This window comes from Schistocerca americana, chromosome X (assembly GCF_021461395.2).
Source record: "Schistocerca americana isolate TAMUIC-IGC-003095 chromosome X, iqSchAmer2.1, whole genome shotgun sequence".
Classification (NCBI taxonomy): domain Eukaryota; kingdom Metazoa; phylum Arthropoda; class Insecta; order Orthoptera; family Acrididae; genus Schistocerca; species Schistocerca americana.
In genome coordinates, this window is record NC_060130.1 from 151,598,602 (window position 1) to 151,609,539 (window position 10,938).

General features: G+C 39.1%; 1 protein-coding gene across 2 annotated transcripts in view; it reads right to left on the minus strand.

Moving 5' to 3' along the window:
- LOC124554749 (band 7 protein AGAP004871-like) overlaps positions 1-3,846 on the minus strand; it is a 273,498-nt gene extending 269,652 nt beyond the window's left edge. The window contains exon 1 of one of the 2 annotated variants that reach the window (XM_047128398.1): positions 3,793-3,846. The gene's annotated coding sequence lies outside the window, so the exon portion shown is untranslated. The other variant, XM_047128397.1, reaches the window with a different exon arrangement.
- Between the last annotated feature and the right edge of the window lie 7,092 nt (positions 3,847-10,938).

A 10,938-nucleotide genomic window follows, 5' to 3' on the forward strand; every position in this document is an offset into this window, starting at 1 on the left:
CCCACCAGCATTTTGTTAGACTGACAAAAACTACTCTACAGGAGTTGGGTTGGGAAGTTATTCTGTGCCCACTTGATAACACCCTTCAAGGAACTTCCTTTCTGGATGAAAATGCATTCCGAACATTGTTCGATGAATTCTTTGCCTCAAAACTGTGATTTCCACAGCTGCAGAATCAAAAAGTTTCCCGGCCTTGGCAGACTGTTGTAAGTAGTAAAGGAGAATATATTCTTGAGGACTAAATTCTCTTTTATGTGCATCTGTTAGATCTATTGAACTCGTGGGAAAGCACTACGAACTTGTGCACCAAAGCAATATTTATGTTTGTAAGGTTTTAATGTTGCTGCGATACTATGGATTAGCTGGTTAGGTGTTGGATGCTGTACCAACAGGGACTGAAAGGACTTTCTTAACATAAATGAGGGGGTGATGTATGCCATGACACATTAGTGATGACTGGATTAGTTGTGCTTGGGAGCAGTCTTTCATAGTTTATATTAGTGTTTAATTGTTACTAAGATACAAAACTTGCACCACAGATTCAATAAATTAAGCATACAAGACTAGCTCACTTCTTGTAAATAGAAGAGACGCCGACTAGGAGACTAGCACAAGGAAAGTTAAGTTGTTTACACACTGTATTAGACATACCACTGCCTATAAAACAACTTATTAGGAAAAAATATGGGTTCACAAGTAGGTGTTTCGTCTACGTGCTGAACAACCATAGCCACGTAAGATGACATAACAAAGTAAAAAACAGTTGTCACACCAATTGCAAAGTGTTTCACACAATATATTATTGAACAAACTAAGTACATGCAAACACTCTGACTCAAAAAAGTATCTACTGTTCTGTAAACTGTGATCTGTTACATACTGTCATTTGTATGAATAGTATTTTATGGACTGGACTGTGAAACTATGTAAGTAATTCTGTCAGATATACATACGTAAGAGAACTTTGCATTAATTTTTACCATGTTTTTATTACGTCACTTTCTTGTTTGATCTAGCAACTGATTTAAAACGAACTTCCCAATGAACTACAGACTTTAAATTTCAAACATAGCTCAAAATTGGATGACAGTACAATATTAACTCGCTTTCCCGTCTGGTGTATAGATGGGGGTACTCTGATGACCTAGAGACTTTAAACTTCCCATATAGCTCCAAACTGGACAACAATGAAATTTAACTCACTTCCTTGCCTGGAGTGTGGTGGCGAGTACTTTGTGTGTACCTTGCCATCACCCCCCCCCCCCCCCCCCCCAACATCAGTTTCCTTTTCCAGTCGTGAATGGTGCACAGGAAGAACTATAGTTGGCAAGTGTCTGTATGAACTCAAATCTCTCTAATTTTTACCTTCACAGGTTTTTTGTAAGATATAAGTAGAAGGCAGCAATATACTTGTTGGCTCACATGAAGAAAAGTGAAATGAACCTGAAATTTACAACTTGCACATTGTAGTTTCATCAAAGTTCTTGAAATTAATTGAAAAATTTCACACACAAGAGTCAAAAGTGGGAAATAATTATTTAAATAAGAATGATTTTTTTATGTACAACATTTTTAAAATCATAGTAAAAAGTATTAAGCAATTTAGCCTAGCCCGGTGTACAGTCTCGAAAATTTGTGAATATTAATTTTTTTGTAACTATGAAAAAACACTAAGATTTAAAATGAAAACTATGGGGCGCATGCAGTACATAATTGATGCATTACACTGAGCTGTCTGCATATCATTTGCGATAGTATGGAGGTACAAATACAGTGACTTACGCCTACACTCCTAGTCTTGGGAATGCTTTTCTCCCCATTTTGTGGGGAAATGCTAAGTGATAGTACTGCAAACTGCGCTGAGCACATTATTTCCTCCTACATACATCTGGCGAAATAACTGAGAAAATGACAAGAGTTCATAAGAAGTCTTACTGTCAGCTATTTTAACAAATTATTTGTAAATGTAACAGGAAAGTGACGGTGGCACCACAAACAGCATCTGCCACATACAGTAAAATGGTTTGCAGACCACAGACATAGAAGACCCTTGCTCCGATACCTATGATGATCTAATTACTTAGAGATAAGTGCCAAAAAAACATTCCAATGGGTAACAATAAATTGTAGTTAATTTTCCATTTCTCATTAGATATTGGAATAACAGACCAGTTTAAACCTCTGAATTTTGCCAAAGTAACATATCACATTCTATGTGCAGAAATCTGAGCACATCATTTGAAGCTGCACACTGTAACTATAAAAATCAATAATTCACTTCAGTTCATTTGTTTACATGCACTTAAAGGAAGGGACTCTTCAAATTTTCTTATAAGAGATCATTTCCAATACCTTCTGACATAATGTTGTCAAAATATAGCAACACGATAAAATACTGTGAACACACATTTTAACATATTGACTGCCACGAGGCCACAGCAGAGCCTTACACCTGATGCTGGGGTGTTCTCTGGCAGTCACAGCAGGACCTGACATTGTGGCTTACCCTGGTGGTGAAACACCCATCCCTATTTGTGTGGCAGACAACATTGTAAGTACCCACATTACACATAAAAAATATGTTTTGTGGGTTGGGTATTTACCAGCATATTAACTATTTAATTCAGTGTACAGCTCATCAACTTACATAGGTAATGCTGTTTGAAGCTGTACAGAAAACACTGAGAGACAGTTGGGAAACTAAGCTGCCAGAGTAATTGTAACTAATCATGACACCTTATAGTTAGTGCCACTTGGGCAAAAATAAAGAAAAACATCGAGTTAGTTATACTCAAAGGAAAGAGAAGTATTCCGGTATTCTAAGGTGACACTTGAGACAACACAACAGCAAAAGGGCAAAAAATATTAAAAGCCAAACACTGAAAGTGATTATAACATATTTATTTATAGTCAGTTTCTTATTGTTGTCATCTCAGAGTTCACCATTACATTCAGACAAATAGCAAATCTCCCTCTGTTCTTCGCAACAGGTACCCATTTGAACACGAATATGCTATAAGTTTTAATTAACGAGATATAAAAACGTGAGGACACTAAAATTAGTCAATGATACTACAACTGATAAAAAGTGAGAGAGAGAAATGCAAAGCAAAGGTAAACACTCATTTACTGCTGAAGACTGAAAACGAATGTGTGCGGGTTTTTGCCTTTGATGAAAGCTACAGTGTTAGTTGCAAAAATCGAATCAATAGAATTATAACATTAGCAGTTTTTCGTTGTTTCTACTGCTCTAGATTCAAATACTTCACTACCAGAAACATTAATAGAATGTTTTCTGTTCTACAGGAAGGAAATTTAAGTATTTCGTAGAGAAGCAGCTTTCTACTACCGAGCGCTTGTACATTGTTATCGGATCTTCATAACTACAAACTCTATAGCAGTGAACATGCGCTTACAGAACTGTGTTTATCCGTAATGGTTCCAAATCCAGTAGCAGAGGAAATTCCGTTGTACTGGCACTGCAAGCGTTGTGAACAGTATATTTATTTGGAGAACGCGGCTAGTATATATGGGTTTGAAACACCCTGCTTAACTTTCATGAAACATCGGATCAGATCAGACGCGCTGTCAAATGATCTCTTGGCTCCGTAGTCCAACGAATGTGGGTAATTATGTCAGCAGAAGCTGCTGCCTACAGCTAACAACACGTAACTTCTGCTACGTTTTATTGGAAGTAATACTAAAAATTAAAATAGAAACTGAACGCATATCGCACTTATACAGATCTTTGCCGTCATAAAATTGATTAGGGCGTTTCTTATATTTACTAACTTAAGATTAACATAGATCTTCCACTGCAAAGATTGTAGACGGACACGTTGGAGAAATTATCGAAGCGACTATATTTTGGTCGACATAACAAATTATTCCCATCAGCTTGCGTACAGCGATATTAATTTTAATAGGTATGACTGAAATAGTTAAATTCAAATATATCGGGTATAGATGTTATGTAGTTAGCGCTAATCTTTATTAATCAAGGCCATGTGGTTTTATAAATTTATAGATAATTCAATTTATAACAGCAGTTGTTGCTCGTCGTATACAATGAAAAGCTGCTGCGAGATTTTGATTAACTTGTAGTTCAATTGTATGTACCGGTAATTATATAGATTCTTGTCAAATGATCATACTTATCTGTTCTAAATATGTAAAAAAAAACGTTAAGATGAGAGGCACGTGTTACAAAATTAGTTTTTATGATAGGTAAAGTTCATACATCAATTATGTTTTATTTACTAACAGATATTTACCAGGGATTTGTTGTGCAACATGCAGAAAAAAATTTTGTTACCGAAAAGGAAATAATAATTACATATCACAAAGATCTACACAAATGTAAGATGTAAAATATAATAACAAAGGTATTCAGCGCATATGAAAAGTTTGCCACTAACAGTGGTTAGCTTTGTGGGTAGAGTGCCAGACCAGTAATTTGTGGTTCATTCCCCTAAGACTTTTTTCTGTCATTCATTGCTTGCGATATTTCTCTTCCGGCAATGATTTGTTATTGTGAAAAAATGTGAATGCACAACATGTTATCTGCTTAACTGAAGCACTCAGTACCGCTTCACCTGCTCACAGTCAGTCACATTTCGAACTAACTTAAGACATCGAACTATACTACAGATCACTATGTCAACGTGTGTAAGACGAGATCACATGATACACCATAATTACAACACAAAGCTGACATTGGGTGCCAGGAGGATCAGTTGACCCTGTTAAAATGTGAGCCCAACCATTGAAAGGCAGTGTAAGTCGATTCAAAAGCCAGCAGAAAGCAGGGATTAGGATCGTGCCCAAAAAGCACTGATTTACGTGCTTTCGTTTTTTAACATTATTTTAAAAAAACTATGCAACCCAATTACCTACAACAGCATGTAAGGCTCTAGAGCTGCTCATATCATCATACGTTTAGTGAAAATACAAATCTAGGTTGTGAGTAGTTGAAGCAGTATCAAAAACCTCAGTTAATCTCAGGTTTCATTCTTGGTGTTTGGAATAAGTCAACAACCCAAAACTGCATCAGCAGTTATGATAATTGAATGTAGATCTCACAGAAATGTAAGATATGGGTGACATCATATGAAATGCCCAAACCAAGACCCAGAATTATGAAAAAATGAAAAAACACATATAAACAATGTTATACTTTACTTATTAAGTTCCTTGTTCCACAAATTTATTAGCTCGTTTACTCACTCATCCATAATAGACAACACCTATTTATGTGTGTAGTCAAAACATACATGATTTCCATTGTATTTATACATTAAACATTGCATTACATTAATACTTGTTCCATAGATTATGAATATGACATTTTCTAATGATGTGGAAGGTCAGAAACTTCCTGGCAGATTAAAACTGTGTGCCCGACCGAGACTCGAACTCGGGACCTTTGCCTTTCGCGGGCAAGTGCTCTACCATCTGAGCTACCGAAGCACGACTCATGCCCGGTACTCACAGCTTTACTTCTGCCAGTATCTCGTCTCCTACCTTCCAAACTTTACAGAAGCTCTCCTGCGAACCTTGGAGAACTAGCACTCCTGAAAGAAAGGATATAGCGGAGACATGGCTTAGCCACAGCCTGGGGGATGTTTCTAGAATGAGATTTTCACTCTGCAGCGGAGTGTGCGCTGATATGAAACTTCCTGGCAGATTAAAACTGTGTGCCCGACCGAGACTCGAACTCGGGACCTTTGCCTTTCGCGGGCAAGTGCTCTACCATCTGAGCTACCGAAGCACGACTCACGCCCGGTACTCACAGCTTTACTTCTGCCAGTATCTCGTCTCCTACCTTCCAAACCTTACAGAAGCTCTCCTGCGAACCTTGCAGAACTAGCACTCCTGAAAGAAAGGATATAGCGGAGACATGGCTTAAAGTTTGGAAGGTAGGCGACGAGATACTGGCAGAAGTAAAGCTGTGAGTACCGGGCGTGAGTCGTGCTTCGGTAGCTCAGATGGTAGAGCACTTGCCCGCGAAAGGCAAAGGTCCCGAGTTCGAGTCTTGGTCGGGCACACAGTTTTAATCTGCCAGGAAGTTTCATATCAGCGCACACTCCGCTGCAGAGTGAAAATCTCATTCTGGAAACATCCCCCAGGCTGTGGCTAAGCCATGTCCCCGCTATATCCTTTCTTTCAGGAGTGCTAGTTCTGCAAGGTTCGCAGGAGAGCTTCTGTAAGGTTTGGAAGGTAGGAGACGAGATACTGGCAGAAGTAAAGCTGTGAGTACCGGGCGTGAGTCGTGCTTCGGTAGCTCAGATGGTAGAGCACTTGCCCGCGAAAGGCAAAGGTCCCGAGTTCGAGTCTCGGTCGGGCACACAGTTTTAATCTGCCAGGAAGTTTCATATCAGCGCACACTCCGCTGCAGAGTGAAAATCTCATTCTGGAAACATCCCCCAGGCTGTGGCTAAGCCATGTCCCCGCTATATCCTTTCTTTCAGGAGTGCTAGTTCTGCAAGGTTCGCAGGAGAGCTTCTGTAAGGTTTGGAAGGTAGGAGACGAGATACTGGCAGAAGTAAAGCTGTGAGTACCGGGCGTGAGTCGTGCTTCGGTAGCTCAGATGGTAGAGCACTTGCCCGCGAAAGGCAAAGGTCCCGAGTTCGAGTCTCGGTCGGGCACACAGTTTTAATCTGCCAGGAAGTTTCGTATCAGCGCACACTCTGCTGCAGAGTGAAAATCTCATGTGGAAGGTCAGTTTAACATAGGTTTTCATTACACAACATAGTTGTTTTTACAATTGCTACTTCATAACTAAATATTCATTTAACTAGACAAACACTGTTTTTAGCCTTGTTTTACTATTTATTATTACAGTAATGTTATTGCACGTCCTGGGTCTCGGGTTATAAGCCCATTTTCAAGAACATTAGTGATTCCCAAAGATGATAATACATAGATAAACATTTATTGGGTAGGAGGAGTTGACATTCAGAAATTATTTTAATTTGTTTTCAAATGTTGATTGTTTATCTTTCAGACTTTTAACACTATTTACCAAATGCCCAAAGATTTTTGTGACACCATAATTCACCCCTTTCTGTGCCAAAGTCAGATTTAACCCAGAAAAGATTAACTTTCATCAGTCAAATGGCTGAGCAAGACTTCAGTCTCTACCTCAAGAATTATCAAACTTCCAAAACTGAAACAATCTAATAGTGTCTGCGTCCAGACAATGATCGCAAAAGTACTCTAGAGCGACTCAAGAGCAACTAACTAACTGAACATTTCCATTTCCAAGTTACATTGTAGTCGCATTGAATTTCTTGGTGATATCAAGCCCTGTTAATTCAATAGCTAATATTTCAATGAGTTTGTCTTCACTTACTGTACTGAGGTCAAGATTTGAACTGTGTTCCTTTTCTGTTATAAATGCATGATCCTCCACCTCTTGAAATAGTTCTGCAGTAAGAGTTTGCCTTTTCATACAATGATAATACTACATGTTGGATTTCTGTGTCTCTAAACCAGTGCTCAGTAATACAAACTACTGTGCAGTTCAAAGATTGGAGCTCAACTTCTAATAGTTGTATTTTATTTGTTATTGATTGCATGTTTTGATGGAGGATTGTTAAGTCTGTGAAATGCCCCATGTTACTCTTTCCAATGGTTTGTTTTTCTTTGTGACATCTGGTATACATAATTCATTAGAAATAAATTACAGGCTATTGGTATATGTTGTTACCTGTCAAAGGCATTTGGCTGTGTAAATCACAGTATCATTTAAAGTAAATTAGAATATTATGGTGTAACAGGAAATGCTGCAAAATGGTTTAAATTCTGTATCTCTGATAGAAAACAAAGAGTGTCAGAAAGAAAGAAATGTGTATTAAGCTATCAGACGTTATCCAACTGGGAATCAATCACATGCGGTATCCCCCCAGGTTCCATCTTAGGCCCCTTACTTTTTCTTGTGTATTCATTACACACTGAAAAGCCGAAGGACCTGGTGCACCTTCCTAATATCATGTAGTAACATAGTGTGGCATGGACTCGACTAATGTGTGAAGTAGTACTGGATGGAATTGACACCATGCATCCTTGAGAGCTGTCCATAAATCCATAAGAGTAAGAGGGGGTGCACATCTGTTCTGAACAGCACATAACAAGGCATCCCAGATATGCTCAAAAATGTTCATGTATGGGAAGTTTGGTGGCCAGCAGAAGTGTTTAAACTCAGAAGAGTGTTCCTGGAGCCACTCTCTAACAATTCTCGATGTGTGGGCTGTTGCATTGTCCTGCTGGAATTGCCCAAGTCTGTCAGAATGCACAATGGACATGAATAGATGCAGGTGATCAGACAGGATGCATACATACATGTCAACTGTCATTAGTCATGTGTAGACATATCAGGGGTCCCATATCACTCCAACTGCCCATGCCCCACACCATTACAGAGCCTCCACCAGCTTGAACAGTCCACACCACAGGTTTGCAATGTTTCAGCAGTGCAAGTGCTATCTCACAGCCTCGTGGAGCAAATTGCTGAAGCACACTGTGGGCTGTTTACAATACAACCATTGGTTGATACACACAGTGAGTGTAAAATAGGTGAAGGGTATGAGACAAACCTGAAAGTAAATGTTCTGACCAAATATCTTGCCAAAGTTAACCTTCAGTGACAGGAGACTGTGGCCAGTGTAAAGCTGTCATGAAGTGCGTCTATCATATTGGAAAACCCACTTAAACTGTGTACAAATACAATAAGGCATAATTCCCATAATATAGTGCCACTTGCCACCAGGAAGCTGCTTTTGGAGAACAAAAGTACCAGAAAGCCATGCATTTCAGAAGGAATGCCATCTGTGATGCACACTGCTGTGAGAGGTATAAGTGGGACTACCCATCAACAAATTGTGATTTGTAATACTGTATGTGGGGCTTGCTAGAGGATGACATTGGGAATATGTTTTCTAGGGAAGCATAAAGGGAATTTTTGTAGCATGGACAAAAGTTCCAAATGGTATTCCCAAACAAGGGTAATAAAACCACCAGACAGATAAATGAAATGCAAGCATAAGAGTTTAATAAGCCAATGTATTGTTAAAAGTGATATGTTAAGGATAATTTATTAAGAGGGAAAAAGTTTTCCAGTGTGGTTTTTAGTCTGTAAGTGTGAAATGAAGAGTTAGAAGTTGTGTGTACATAAGCATGGCAAGGTGACTGGTAGCAGAAATGTTTCTTAGTATTTAAGATAATGAGCAGGGCATGTGGTGCTAGATATGCTGTAAGGTTAAGCAACACAGGGAGAGATTCCAAGGTAATAATAGCCATAGCAAGTGTATGTGGAATATTGTTATGTGAATGCTGATGATAAATGTATTTTATAGTGTTTAAGGGGATGTGACAACATGGAACAAACCTCAAGGGTGTGGAGAGAGGACTGCCAAGAGCATGTGACTAGCAGAATAAAATTAAAATGACACTATACAGGGTGATTCAAAAAGAATACCACAACTTTAGGAATTTAAAACTCTGCAACGACAAAAGGCAGAGCTAAGCACTATCTGTTGGCGAATTAAGGGAGCTATAAAGTTTCATTTAGTTGTACATTTGTTCGCTTGAGGCGCTGTTGACTAGGCGTCAACGTCAGTTGATGCTAAGATGGCGACCGCTCAACAGAAAGCTTTTTGTGTTATTGAGTACGGCAGAAGTGAATCGACGACAGTTGTTCAGCGTGCATTTCGAACGAAGTATGGTGTTAAACCTCCTGATAGGTGGTGTATTAAACGTTGGTATAAACAGTTTACAGAGAATGGGTGTTTGTGCAAAGGGAAAAGTTCTGGACGGCCGAGAACAAGTGATGAAAATGTAGCACGCATCCAGCAAGCATTTGTTCGCAGCCCAGGAAAATCGACTCGCAGAGCTAGCAGAGAGCTGCAAATTCCACAATCAACTGTATGGAGAGTCCTACTACCCGAGGCAATGGATCGGCCGCCAGGCAGCCCGTGACAGAGCACTTCATCAGTGGCCTCCAAGAAGCCCTGATCTTACCCCCTGCGATTTTTTCTTATGGGGGTATGTTAAGGATATGGTGTTTCGGCCACCTCTCCCAGCCACCATTGATGATTTGAAACGAGAAATAACAGCAGCTATCCAAACTGTTACGCCTGATATGCTACAGAGAGTGTGGAACGAGTTGGAGTATCGGGTTGATATTGATCGAGTGTCTGGAGGGGGCCATATTGAACATCTCTGAACTTGTTTTTGAGTGAAAAAAAAACCTTTTTAAATACTCTTTGTAATGATGTATAACAGAAGGTTATATTATGTTTCTTTCATTAAATACACATTTTTAAAGTTGTGGTATTCTTTTTGAATCACCCTGTATAATGAGTGTACCAGAGGAACTAATGTACTATTAAGTGGGGTGAAAATAAGCAGCTTATTAGAATAAGAAGTCTAGTAAGAAAGACTTGTAGGTTAAATGTGGTCTCTGAACCTTGTTTGTTAAGCTGCAACGCACTCTTGTGTCTTAAGTGAGACACAGGTGGCCAGGTCTTTTATGTGAACAGGTGTTGTGTAGTGCCACTACCCTTTTGTGGGCAAATCTTTGGGAATATGTGGTGGAGTATTGAAGAGATATGACACTGTGTGAAGAATTTGACAGAGCACTAGAAGACCTAAGTCAAAACAAGGCCCCTGGAGTAGACAACATTCCCTCAGAATTACTGATATCCTGACAAGAGCCAGTCACCTGATGTGCAAGATGAATGAGCCAGAGGATGTACCATCAGATTTCAAGAAGAATGAAATAATTCCAGTTCCAAAGAAAGTAGGTGCTTTACTGAACTATCAGTTTAATAACGTATGGTTGCAAATACTGATGTGAATTATTTACAGAAGAATGGAAAAAAAATAAAAATGGTAGAAGCAGATCTCAAGGAAGACCAGTCTGGGTTCTGGAAAAAT